The sequence below is a fragment of the Clarias gariepinus genome, chromosome 11 (genome assembly GCF_024256425.1).
Source record: "Clarias gariepinus isolate MV-2021 ecotype Netherlands chromosome 11, CGAR_prim_01v2, whole genome shotgun sequence".
NCBI lineage: Eukaryota > Metazoa > Chordata > Actinopteri > Siluriformes > Clariidae > Clarias > Clarias gariepinus.
Genome location: NC_071110.1, coordinates 28,521,942 through 28,535,790, shown reverse-complemented (window position 1 = coordinate 28,535,790; position 13,849 = coordinate 28,521,942).

Below are 13,849 nucleotides of genomic sequence, written 5' to 3'. Positions count from 1 at the left end.
ATGATGTTACTTAATGTGATGTCACTGAACATGTCACTGAATATAATGTCACTCAAGATAATGTCACACAGTAGGTTATTAAATATTTTTCAGCGTAAGTTTAGGACATTATCACGGCTAACCTTTTTGAGAGATCAAAAATCCCTCCCCAATTTTGCGTCCTCAATGTCTTTAGATCTCATCGACCCGGTTTGGTGGTGTTTGCATCAAAATCCATCCGGTTGTTTTTGCGAACAGTTAAAAAAAGTTGTTCAGCTCAATGAACTCTAAATGTGTACCAAGTTTTGGGTGCATACGTGAAAAGCTAAATCTTGTGTGGCCACGTGACTCTCAGGCATCCTAATGGCAGCAGATTCCAACTTGCCTGCAAATTGTCATGAGTTTTTAAGCATGGTAAGACCCCCAAAGGCCAAAAGTGTGGAAAAAAATCCTTATGAAAACAAGAGGGTCCTAAATACGTACAATGAAATGTACAGTATGTGATGTTGGACCTGGATCTGGGTGAAAACAGTAGAATGCAAACAGTGGAAACATAATTGTCTAAGATAAGAAAAAATTGCACAAGTTATACTAATGCCTAGAATAACACAGTCCTGGTGTAGTGTTTGGTGCAGTAAAGTGTCTGGTGCATTAGCAGCAGCATGGGAAAGAGGGGAAAACCGCTGAGTTTGCTATAGTTGCTTTCAGTTCTCAGCAGCTACGTGTATGTGAGTGTGTGTCAATGTGTGTGTATGTGTGTGTGTGGGGGGAGGGGCACAAACAGTCTGTGTCCTGGATGGGTTGGATCCTTGATGATGTTACTAGCTCTCTTGTGTAGATGGCCAGCATAAACTGTGTCGAGGTTGGGGAAGTATTAATGGTCTATGTTAAATCCTTTATTATTTGCAAACCCAGGAATTTGACATTGTTAACCCTCTCAACCTCCTACCCATTTATGTGTGATCTCCTTTGTTTCAGAACCAGTTCACTATCCACACACCACTCAACCAGATGTTGAACCTCCTCTCTGTAGTGTCTCTCGTCATTTTCTGAGAGAGAACATCTCATCTGGACCATCCCAACACATGAGAGCAGTCCCACTATTGTGGTGTCATCAGCAAACTTCCCTATGATGTTAGAAGAGTGGATGGGTTTGCAGTCATGTGCAAATAGGGTGAAAAGCGCTGGACTGAAGACACAGCCCTGCATTGCTCCTGTATTCAGGTTAAAAATGGATTATGTGTGAATGCCCACCCTGACATTCTGTGGTCTGTTAATGAAAAAGTCCAGGATTCTTGAACAAAGTGTGGTGGTTAGTCCCAGGGCACTATTGTATTAAATGCAGAGCTAAAATCTACAAATAACATTCTAACATATTTGTTGGGATGCTCCAGATGAGACAGGGGAATTGGTGGCTGTCCAGATCAGTGAGAATGTTGGCTTTGATGTGGGAAAGGACAAACCTCTGAAAGCACTTCATAATAATTGGTGTCAGAGCAACTGGGCGAAAGTCTTTCTAAAATCTTACTGTTTAATTTTTATGCATGGAAACAATAGTTGTGGATTTGAGGCACGTACAGTAGGGAATACAGCCTGTTGCATGGACGGGTTGAAGATGTTGGTAAACACCTCCGCTCGTTGGTCGGCACATCAATCACTTCAGTGTCATGTGACTAGGTTCTGGCACCCTATTTGGTCTCGCTGCTTTGTTGATATTAATCTTCTTAGAATGTATCTCACTATCTCACCTGATGGCATTCAAAGACATGGCAATGCCTCGGTTTAAATTGTCTTAAAATTAATTTCATTTTCTAAAAGTGGGCTATCTGATAGTGTTAACTATGCGAATGTTGCGATTTGTGAATATTTCAAAAACAACATACTGTATTTGAAACAAACAAACAAAATCTATATTTTCAAGTAAATATTTATATATGCACATAAGAATCTTTCAGTGTGTGGCCTGGCACCCTGTCTGGTCCTACCGCTTTGTTGATATTAATCTACTTAAAGTGGATCTCACCTGATGACATATAAAGACGAGTACCGGATTCTCTATGGGTGGTGGAGTTTTCACTTTGCTGGTGTGATTGTCAAAGCGCGTGAAGAACTGGTTCAGGGTGTCAGGAAGCGTGGTGTCGCCTTAAGCAGGGAACGCACATTTCTGTCAAGCCATGGTTTGGGAACACTTGTTAGTCTTGGTGGTTAACACAGTATCAGTGCAAAAGGCTATGTACAGTAGGCTAAAACAGATGAACAGATGTGGCCATTAATAATGCATGTTTTTTCCCGTGGAAGGCTCCCATTCTTCCCGCGGAATGCTGCCAGATTCCAAATTCAACATTTTAGAATTTAAATAAATGTTTTGTGGGGAATCGATTTGGCGCATGCGTCCCGTGACCATTAAATCTTACCTACTATAGTTAAAACATCTCTGTAATTTTACTCGGCTACTGATCTGCCATTTTGGCGCTGGTGGTTTAAAATTATGGTGAGGCGCACGCGTCTGTGGATGTGGCCTTGATGACATATTTTTGACAGTGGTGTAACACACTGCATAGGTGTATTTCGCATGTCGTCCGTGTGACAGAGGAATTGTAAAAAAAAGTATTGTGTCTGTAAATGGTCAGATTCGTATATTTTAGAGTTGTACTGTAACAAACACACAAAATCTTGTATCTGTAAACTGTTGTGGCCATAGATTTTGGAAGCCAACACAAAACACAGAATTACACACAAATCCTCTGAATTACGCATAATTATTTTTGATACATTTTTATCATATTGTGTTGTTGAGGGCCGGAATAGCCTGCAGGAAAAACTTTCTCCTTTCTCTGTGTTGGCCTTCAGGGAGCAGAAGCACTCCATTGATGGGGTGGCAGAGGTCCTTCACTCACTTTCCTGTCCAGCACTGCTTGCTGTACTGTAGATTGGTTGCTGGTCAGGGAGCTCAGTGCAGATGATGCTCTCAGCTGATTTTAACACTTACTGTAGAGCATGGTCATTTTTCCAAACCATGTTGTGATGTTTCCTTCAGGATACTCATTATAGTGAATGAATGAGGGTGAAAGGGTTTATTTATGAGCTACCTGGCACATTGTGCATCGGATGCTCCTCACCCTTGAGTAATAATAATAGTATAATAATAATATTGATTACAGGTGTCACAGAAGCATCAGTTATGGGTGTGTGCCAAAATATTTTTTCACCCCTCATTCACTCCAAAGGACTCACTGTCATGAGAATGAGCTGTACCAGTGCTTTCAGTTTTTCTTGGGAGGCCCCCGCTCCCAGTCAGGAGAGCCACCAATACATCAGAAGGTCACATGAAAAGGCACAGGCCTCACGCCTGTGGTCGGGTCAAAAAAAGGCTGCAAAGCGCACCATTGAGGAAGCGTGCGAGAGCACTGTCTGCATAAGTCCACTCCGTCACTCTGCTGACATCACCGCTAACTGCCTGCCAAAAGAAAAGTGTTAGGCCCAGGCACTTCCACTTTTGCCAAGAGCCAGCCATCACAATATACCCACCAAAAGGGATAAGGCCGTATTGCCCCTGTGTCACTTTGCGTCTGTGGGTCTGTGGATCTGTGGTGTGCCCCAAGCGAAAGACCTTACACAGGCCAATCTAAATTAAAACAACCAGTTAGAAGTATCTCATTAGAATTTAAGTTTGATAAATATTTATTTGAAAAAATAGCAGGACCCAACTGCTTATAGAAAGAAATCTATAACAACCTATAACAACTTATTAACCTTTAAGGAGATTAAATTTCAAAGCAAATATTTCAAACTGTTTAGTGAGTGACATTGATAATAAGGTGGACTTATGAAATACATTTTTATATAAATTGCCACACCTTCACCTTTCCTAGGGTAGTCGGAGGAAAATATGTTGTATCCTTGAAATGCAATGTCTTAATCTGAAACAGATTTCGCTGAGATTTATTCAATATATTAAAAAGTTAAAATATGCATAAATATAAGTAAATACAATCTGACAAAATACGACAACTCTACTGACTAGAGTTGGTCTGACTGAGGCCGGTTAGGGTTAGGTTATGCCTACACTGCCTGCTGATGTCTGCAAGCTGTTAAACATGATCCCTCTGCTTTTAACTTTATCTGCGTGTTTAGCTTAGCTAGCTAACTCCAGCTGCTGCCATAACAGTAACTGTAATTACCACATTCACACACTCATTGGATGGTCTCATTTCCTGAGTTGAGCTTTTAAGTTGTAATGTGAAAATGGCATGGACACTTATGTTACTACAAGGATTGGTTGAATTTGTATTGTTACTGTAGAACTCTGCTAACTGTTAAAAAAATAAGAACAGCCCAATGTTGTTATATAGAAGGTAGTCAATAAGAATGCCTATTACTGCTGTGCTCACCGCCACAGCAAAACAACAGTGGCTAAAATAAATCAGTTTAAGTGCAGGTGCAAGGTGACATTTTTATTTGCCCCAATTTTTAAATATAATAACAGCTTAAGTCATAAAAAGTCATAACAATATGTTGTATAGAAGAAATACTACAGTGATGGTAATTTCTACATCTGAGTACATATACAAGAAACATGAAAAGTCTAAACCAGAGCTATTGACATTTACTGTACAATAATTATAAAAAAAAAAACAAAGAAACAAACAAAAACATTGGTTTAATGTTATTTAGACAGACAATCAAGTTCACTAGCTGACAATTTTTTCGGTACAAAGAATAAACTGTTATATAGCCTATCTCTGTTTGTATCTGTTTATTGTTATTATTAAAAAAAAAAAAATTCAAGACATCAAACCTTAAATATAGAAATAACTGGAAAAAAACACTTTCAGAACAGAACATTACAATAACTTAAAAAAATCCACTCTAAAAAAATGTTGTGCTATTTCAAACCACATTGTTGGGTTATTCAAAATTCTGGGTTATTTTGTGTACTTTAAACACATTGTTGAGTTGCTTATGCTGGGTCAAATGAGATGTAGTTAGTCATTTACCAATGACCACCTGGTTGGGTTATTTTGACCCAACAACTGATTTATTCTTTATTCTCTGGCCTGCAAAATGTTAGAAATATTGCTGTTATTGTGTCACAACGTGTAGTTTTAAGAGTTGTTAAGGTGAGAATGCATGCTTGTACACCCAAAACCTCCATCGGTTATTGAAGATAGCATCTTTGTTTACCAAAAAAAGAAATAATTCAAAATCCCTAGGCGCCCAATGCAGCCTCATGTCTGAATGAACTTCTGAAAACTACAGGTGGCTGTGATGTCTCTGTAGTGGTTAAAACAGCGGATGTATTTTATAATACGGTTATAGTATCGCAGCTGTGTAAGGCATCCGGTACTCTGTGTTCCCCTGGGAGTTTCTCCAGCATACTGTATATCAGATTGATGGACATGAGTCTTCATCCGTTAAATTTTTTAGGATAACAGTTTTTAAAAAATTATTAAGACGGGGAATGTTTAATGTCATGTGGCCATTATAAGATTTGTATTGAGCATTTGTTCGGTTTGTATATCTATTATGTTACAACTATATTATAACACTCTGAAAGACCTTTTATTTGGAGTAAAGTGACTGATGCGTCTAACTTTTTTCAGCAGAGCCCCTGTTTCATACAATTTATTTATACAGATGTACCTGTTTTACATGGAAATTTACAAACGATTTACTCTGACAAAAAGCATGTACAGTATAAGAAAAGTGGAATTGGCACACCTAAAAATAAATGCAGAATTATTTTTATAGTGTACATAAAAATGCCTTTCTAAACGTGGGTTCTTGTTGTTAACTTACTTTAAGTTAATTTACTTGTGTATGTTTATGTAATGTCAGACAATTTTAATAATTAATTAATAAATAAGTGATTTCTTTGTTTTTGGCTGTAGTAATGAAGGTAATCATGTCATCTCATCATCTTCGCAGCAGTGGATGTGCCAATAATTCATATTTCATATGAATTACATAATCTAAAATTTGTTTTCCATTAGTTTATATAAAAGCAAACATTTTGTGTTCTATAAGTCTATATTCGTTACCATCAATATATGTATATACAGTATATTTTATATATATACTGTATATATACTGTATATATAATAAGGGGCCAGGGGTAGCTCAGTGGTTAAGGCATTGGACTACAGTTCGGAAGATCCCAGGTTCAAACCCCACAACCACCAAGTTGCCACTGTTGGGCCCTTGAGCAAGGCCCTTAACCCTTAACTAACTGCTTAGATGTATAATGAGATAAAAAATGTAAGTCGCTCTGGATAAGCGTGTCTGCCAAATGCCTAAATGTAAAAAAAATTTTCACATTAATTTCATAATTACTGTGGCACACCCACTTTTTTTGATGCACACCTAGAAAAAGTGGGTGTCTGTTTTCTGGCTATTTTTGTGTTACACATGATAAAATCTAATAGCTGTCACACCTGGCCACCACGGTCCCGGGGAATAAGATCTGGTTCTTCGGATTACTAACCCGCTGCTTTGTCTCCCCCTAGTGTGTCTACGTCAGTATGTCTCCCAGTATTAACAGATTAGTTTCACCTGTGTCTCCCCCCTATGTGTCACTATTTAAACCAGCCGAACCCATAGATCCCAGTCCGTTCATTGTTATTGTCAAGTTTGTCGTTGTGCTTCAGTACACTCTCTACATGTTCTTTGTTTCCTCCCCAGGACTGAGAGGTGTCTGCAGGGACGGGGCTGGGTCGGGCAGTGGTGGCTCAGTGTGTTAAGGCTCTGAGTTATGGATCGGAAGATCTGCGGTTCGAGCCCCAGCTCTGCCAGGTTGCCGCTGCTTAACCCTGTCTGCTCCAGGGGCGGCGTAAGAATGGCCGACCCTGCGCTCTGATCCCTGCCTACTAACAAGAAGCTGGGATATGTGAAGAATAAGGAATTTCACTGTGCAGTAATGTATGTGTGACGAATAAAGGGTTACCTTAACTTAACTTATGATGGCAGATCACCGCCATGGTCAAGCCTGTAAAATAATCCACTCGTCCTTGGGACACTTACTGCTTCTGTTATGTTCTTTGAATGACTTGCTTTAATTCTCTAATAAACCCGCCTGCAGACCCAGCCTCGGGAGCCAGCCTTTAGTGTTTATTTTCTGTTTTTTTCTTTGGTGATTCCCTAAAGAAAGAATAAAAACAAGTGGTGTTGAAATTAACCTGCAGTTTGCGTCCGTGTCCTACGCACAGGAAATCATGACAATGGCTCACTGTGTTAACATTTACACAGTGCTTAAATTCGATGCAAATAAGAAATGTCTATTTAATTTCAGTTCTAAATTTGGACTGAAATTTTAGTACTGTAATTGTAACTCTGTTTAATGTTTTAATTGAAATTTCATTAGGTATTGCAGGCGGTGATACAACACAACAGGGGTGCTACTGGATGTAAAAATTTTATTTGTTAAAATGTTTTCATTAATTATTTAAAGCAAAATCATGTTGATCATAACAGCCTACTGCATTTTATTCTTATAATAATGCAAAAACACAAGCACTGCTGAATGACATTGACATCTGCTGATGCAGCACGTCCTCAGTGTTGGTTTTTATAGTCATTTAGTTTCATTTATTTCAGTTAATAAATCTGCTACAAATTTAAACAACACAAAGTATAAGATGACAACCCCTTACATGTAGCTTTTTTAGTTACACATGATGAAATCTAAAGGCTCACTGTGTTATCACTTTACACCTCCTCTACACACCCTGCTCACTTTTCCCCACCCCCAACAACAGCATCCAGTACACATCCAACACACAGCTCCAGTCTGTCTCTCTCAACCATTCAGGTCAGGAGGGAACTTAGGAGGTATATATATACATCAAAGCCAGGAAGGCTGCAGGTCCAGACGGCATCAGCTCAAGAGTTGTTAGGTCCTTTGCAGATCAACTGTGTGGGGTGATGGAGCTCATTTTCAACATGAGCCTAAAGCTGGGGAGAGTTCCAAAGCTCTGGAAAACCTCTTGTGTGGTACCAGTGCTGAAGACTCCACATCCATGGACCTAAACAGCTACAGGCCGGTGGCTCTGACATCCCATTTGATGAAGACCCTGGAGCGACTGGTCCTGGCTCAGCTTCGGCCCCTGGTGAGCTCATCACTGGACCCACTTCAGTTTGCTTACCAGCCTGGAGTAGAGGATGCCATCATTCACTTACTGCACCGTTCCCTCTCTCACCTGGAGACTGCTGGGAGCACTGTGAGAAGATTTCTCCAGTGCCTTTAACACCATCCTTCCAACAATCTTGAGGGATAAGCCGGAGTACACAGGAGTGAATCATCACCTCACAACATGGATACTGGACTACCTCACTAAACGACCACAGTACGTGAGATCTCAGGGCTGTGTGTCGGACATGGTGGTCTGCAGTACGGGGGCTCCACAGGGAACGGTTCTGGCCCCATTCCTCTTCACCATATACACTGCAGACTTCACTCACAACTCCACCAACTGCTTCCTGCAGAAGTTCTCCGATGACTCTGCAATAGTCGGCCTTATTACTGAAGGGGATGACAAGGAGTACAGGGAACTAAACAAGGACTTTGTAGACTGGTGCCAAAGGAACTACCTCCAAATCAACACTGGAAAAACCAAAGAGCTGGTGGTAGACTTCCGGAGGCACAAACATCCTCCACTACAACCACTGAACATCCAAGGCATGGTCATTGAGTCTGTGGAGAGCTATAGGTACCTTGTGGTTCACCTGAACAATAAACTGGACTGGACTCACAATTCAAATGCACTCTACAAAAAAGGGCAGAGCAGGCTCTACCTGCTGCGGAGGCTCAGGTCTTTTGGAGTGCAGGGCCCACTTCTGAAGTCCTTTTATGACTCTGTGGTGGCATCAGCCATCTTTTATGGTGTGGTCTGCTGGGGCAGCAGTATCTCTGCTGGGGACAGAAAGAGACTGAACAGGCTGATTCGGAGGGCCAGCTCTGTTCTAGGATGCCCTCTGGACCCAGTGGAGGTGGTGAGCGACAGGAGAATGGTGGCTAAGCTGTCATCCCTGTTGGATAACATCTCCCACCCCATGCAGGAGTATTTGACAGCACTGAGCAGCTCCTTCAGTGGCAGGCTGCTGCACCCACGATGTGGGAAGGAGAGGTTCCGCAAGTCTTTTTTACCAACTGCTGTCAGACTGTACAACTTAGACTCTGACCACATACGCACAAGCCAACGCACAAACGAACAAACACACACATCAAATACACCATTGTAGTTATGTGCAATATTATGAGAGAACATTTTAAACTTTATACTGATGTGCAATATCTCCAGTCATGTGCAATACTATGGTGAAACATGCAATTTTTCTTTCTGTCTCGGGGAACCACCATAACTGGGCAAAGTGCAATTTAAAACATTTAAAACATTCAAAATATTACTGTAAATGCCTGTCATTCACTCTCTGTATGTATACATATATTCATTGAGTACAAACATATTACTTAGTCAACTGTGTTTACTATACTTGTAATATATATTTATGTAAATATTTTTTACTACACAGATGTCCATATTTTATAGCCAGAGTGTATAGTATACATTTATACAGTTAGTATTTGTTATTTTATTTTATTTCCCCTATTTTTATCCTATTTTTCTTTATTCTGTTGTTTCTTAATTTTTAACTTTGTACTGTCCACTTGCTGCCGTGGCAAAACAAATTTCCCACTTGTGGGACTAATAAAGGTTTATCTTATCTTATCTTATCTTAACATTTACTTTGCTTAAATTCAATCCTAATAAGATTTAATTTAATTAAAATTCTAAATTTGTATTTGTAATGTTAGTACTGTGATTATGATTTTTTGTTTAATTACAATGTTTCAGCTAATTTTATGGCTAATCTGTGGCTCATTAATCCTTGAAAGAATGAACTAAGGCCTGAGGCATCAGTCTATAGTTATATAGCGCCACTCAGCGGTAAAGCTTAGTAAATTCCATCGCCAGGAGACGCGGGGGTAAAATCATTATTCCGGTTGAGTACCATCTGTATATAAACAACTAGCTGAAGTGTTTGGTAATCAGATGGTGAATCAGGGGTCTGTTCTTCGTACGTCGCTTGACACATCTGAAATGAATTGACACATCTAAAATGAGATCATCATGCTAATTACGATCTTGCTAAGTCGGTTCATCGAGCTTACCTGTTGTTGATGATTAGTATAGCTAGATTGAGTTGTCTAGAATTATTGCGCAATATGCATCGACAGTAGAAACACTGATCACAAGCCCTTTGATTGGTTGACGAAATGGAAAAGAGCGGCTCAACTTTTTTTTGTAACACTTGTTATGCGCTGAAATGCCATCCTGCCATGGATTGCCCCCCCCTAGATAATCGCTATCAAATATTATATTAGAACATAAATTTATAGGTTAATGGTTTACAAATTACATGAGACAATAAAATAAAATAAGCAATATGAAAATAAATATGTTGTATATGAAAAAATAGAAATATTAATATTTTTTCAAATATAACATGTATACTTTTATATTTTATAATAAAATTAGTTTCGTCCAATTTATCATTATAAAATATTTATTTTTAATATATACATAAATATTTATTTGCATATTTTTATAACAAACCACTGAAAAATAAATGTGTTACAAAATAAACATTATACAAGAATTTGTATTAATGGTCTTGACGGCTGTCTCGTGCCTAGGGTTTATTATAATAGTAATATCATATTTTATAATAATAAACCTATGAATTTATGTTCATATATAATATTTGATAGCGATTATGTGTATACTTTTCTTTTTCCACGTGGATCAGTCGTGTTCTTTAACCAATCAGATGTGACCTCGCCATTTCAACCAATCATAACCCGCCAGGAGCGCAGGCTAAATCCTGTTTACATGAAATAATCCTGCTCCCGAGCAGGTTCAAGCTTACGGATATGTTGCTATGACAACAAATGCTAGAAGCGCATCGAAGAACGAAACAATCCAAGATCAGGACAAATCCACAACAATTAAATCCAGCTAACTGAGTTAACGACGTACGAAGAACAGACCCCAGAAGTGAGAAATCAAAATAGATCGCATAAAGATAAAGTTTTGTGATAAAATTATGCCAGAATGTTAAAATATACTTATACCACTGTTATTTCAATAGGAAAAATGTTAAGTAATCCCAAAAAAGTTCAGCATTTTTAATTAATATCTATTGGTGCAGGTGTTTGTTTACATTGAGCAAGTAGCTTACTATAAGCTTATTTTAAAGTAGATTATTAAAGTTGGCACATAACTGCATACTGTAACTTCACATCTACTCAATTTTTTTTTCATTTATGGTGTAGGTTTAACTACTACATGAATACTAGAATTTAAGTACTGAACAATAAAAGTTCCCTTAAATTCTGTCCAGCCAGTTGTGCGTGATGCTGTGACAAAATCTGGCTGAACAGACATACTGTACATACATACAGACAGAAGGTTTTCTGAGACTGGTTTTGTGTCCTCCAATGTATGTGACATGAAGATATCATTGAAAGAGCAAGTTTTGACTAATAAGATATGATAAGATAAGATAAGATAGGATAAGACTTTATTAATCCCAGAGGAAATCCTTGTGCCAGAGACTGATCTAAGAGCAAAAAAAAAAAATGCATGCAATGAAGTAGTCAATAAAATTAATAATAATAATAAAATAAATCCACAAACTAAACATAGATAAAGCTAGAGTGCAGCAACCGGTAGCAATAAATGTCTGTTGGCATCAGTTGTCTTTACCCTGCTACTTCAACACACTACAGCATAGAAGATGGCACTGCTAACCACTGAGTCATAAAACATCTGCAGAGATTGAAAGATCTGAGTCTCCTGAGAAAATACAAGTGGCTTTGACCTTTCTTGTACAGCGCATCTGTGTTTTTGTTCTAGCTAGTTTCCTAGTTTAGCTAATTGTCTATATGTACACCTACAGTAGTATCTCCTACAATCTCCACCCCAGTCCCCATGCTGTTGATTGGATCAGTGCTACACCAGTCACTTTGTCTCTAAAACATTGAGTTGCAGATAGTTTTGTTCAAACTACAGTACTCTTTTGGTAGTTTTGTTTATTGTCCACCAAGCTCCTATACACTCCCTCCTGACCATTCTTGATACAGCCTACAATGGCAGAGTCATCTGAAAACTTCTGCAGGTGGCAGGACTGTGGCCAAGATGTCTAAAGTCAGACATACTGTATAGGGTATGAAAATAAAGGGAGAAAAGACAGTCCCCTAAGGGACACCTGCGCTGCTCACTATGGTGTCTGACACTGTACTGTGTTTAGCAGCTTGATACTTTGTGGTCCATCTGTGAGGTACAGTAGTTGGTTATCCAGGTCACCAGTGTAGCTTATTGCTGAATAGGGCTTAGGTCTTAGGATGTTGAAAGCACATGAAAGGTCAAAAAACATGACTCTTACTGTGATGCCTTCCTTCTCAGGATTAGTGTACGCTCTGTATTAGACCAAGTATTAAAGAAACATATATGTCTTGAGTCGTTGTTTAAAAATTTAACTAGAGGAAGTTCATTTTACCATTGAGGTGCCAGAACAAAAAAGAGTGTGAATGAATGTCTTCCTCAAACCCTGAGAAATGGTGGAACAAGGCGAGCAGTGGTGGAGTATTGGAAGGAATATGGTGCAGTGCGTGTTGTGCTGTTTTGGGGGATGTTACTTTTTAAAGTAACTAATTACATTTCAAAATTACTGTTATTAAAAAGTAATCAGTTACATTACAGTGTTACCTTCTGATAAAAAAAACTAGTTATAGTATTTTTCCATTGCAAAAAAAAAGAAAACTCCTTTGTAATTCCTCATGCATGTTGTTTTCGTCAATAATTAATCTACCATCATCACTCAATTCTAAGTTCCGCCCATAATCTATTAACTACTAACAGCAGGAATAAGAGAGGGTTAACAGGGTTATCGGGGGCTGGGGCGGGGCTTGTAGGACAACTTTCTCTCTTTCTCTCTCTCTCACACACACACACACACACACACAAACACTACAGTTTTTACAGGATTACAGTTTCGGAAATATAACTAAATAACTGAGTACTTAAATGGCGGAACTAACGTGCTAGATTACTTGTTACAAAATGGTAATCCAAGTACTCTAACGCATTACTTTGCAACACGTTACACCCAACACTGGTGGTGTGATTAAAGCAGAGAGGTGGGGTGGTGTGGGAGAACTTGGGAAGTTTAAAAATGAGACGTGCTGCTGCATTCTGGATCAGCTGCAAACGACGAATGGTGGATGAGCTGCCATTCAGGATGAGATGCCTGCCAGACATGCTGAGATCCGGGTAGAAACCTGAATGTCTAAAAGAGGAAAGGAGAGAATAAGTTGTGTGTTATCTGCATAGCAATGGTATGAAAAGTCATGCTATGATATGACCTTACCAAGAGAGCAGGTATAGAGGGAGAACAGAAGAGAATCAAGTACTGAGCCCTGTGGGACACCTGTAGAGAGTCTGAGTGAGGAAGATGTGGATCCCCTCCATGTCACCTCACACGACCTATCTTCTAGTTAAAAAGCAAACCATTGCCATGCTGTTCCACAGATTTTAAGGCTTGTAAGAATAGATAATAGAATTTTATGGTTTACTGTGTCAAATGCAGCTGACAGGTCCAGGGGGATGAGAAAAGATAATAGTTTAGTTGATCAGCATGAAGCTTCTCAGTGACTGTGGAATGTGCCACAATATGAGGCTGATAGTCGAACTACAAGTGGTCCAGTGATGGTTCATCTATTTAATGGAGGTGCTTCCGGACCCGCCTTTCCATTGACTTATTGACATGTGAGGTCAAGGCCACTGGTTTGTAATCATTGTGTGTGCATGGT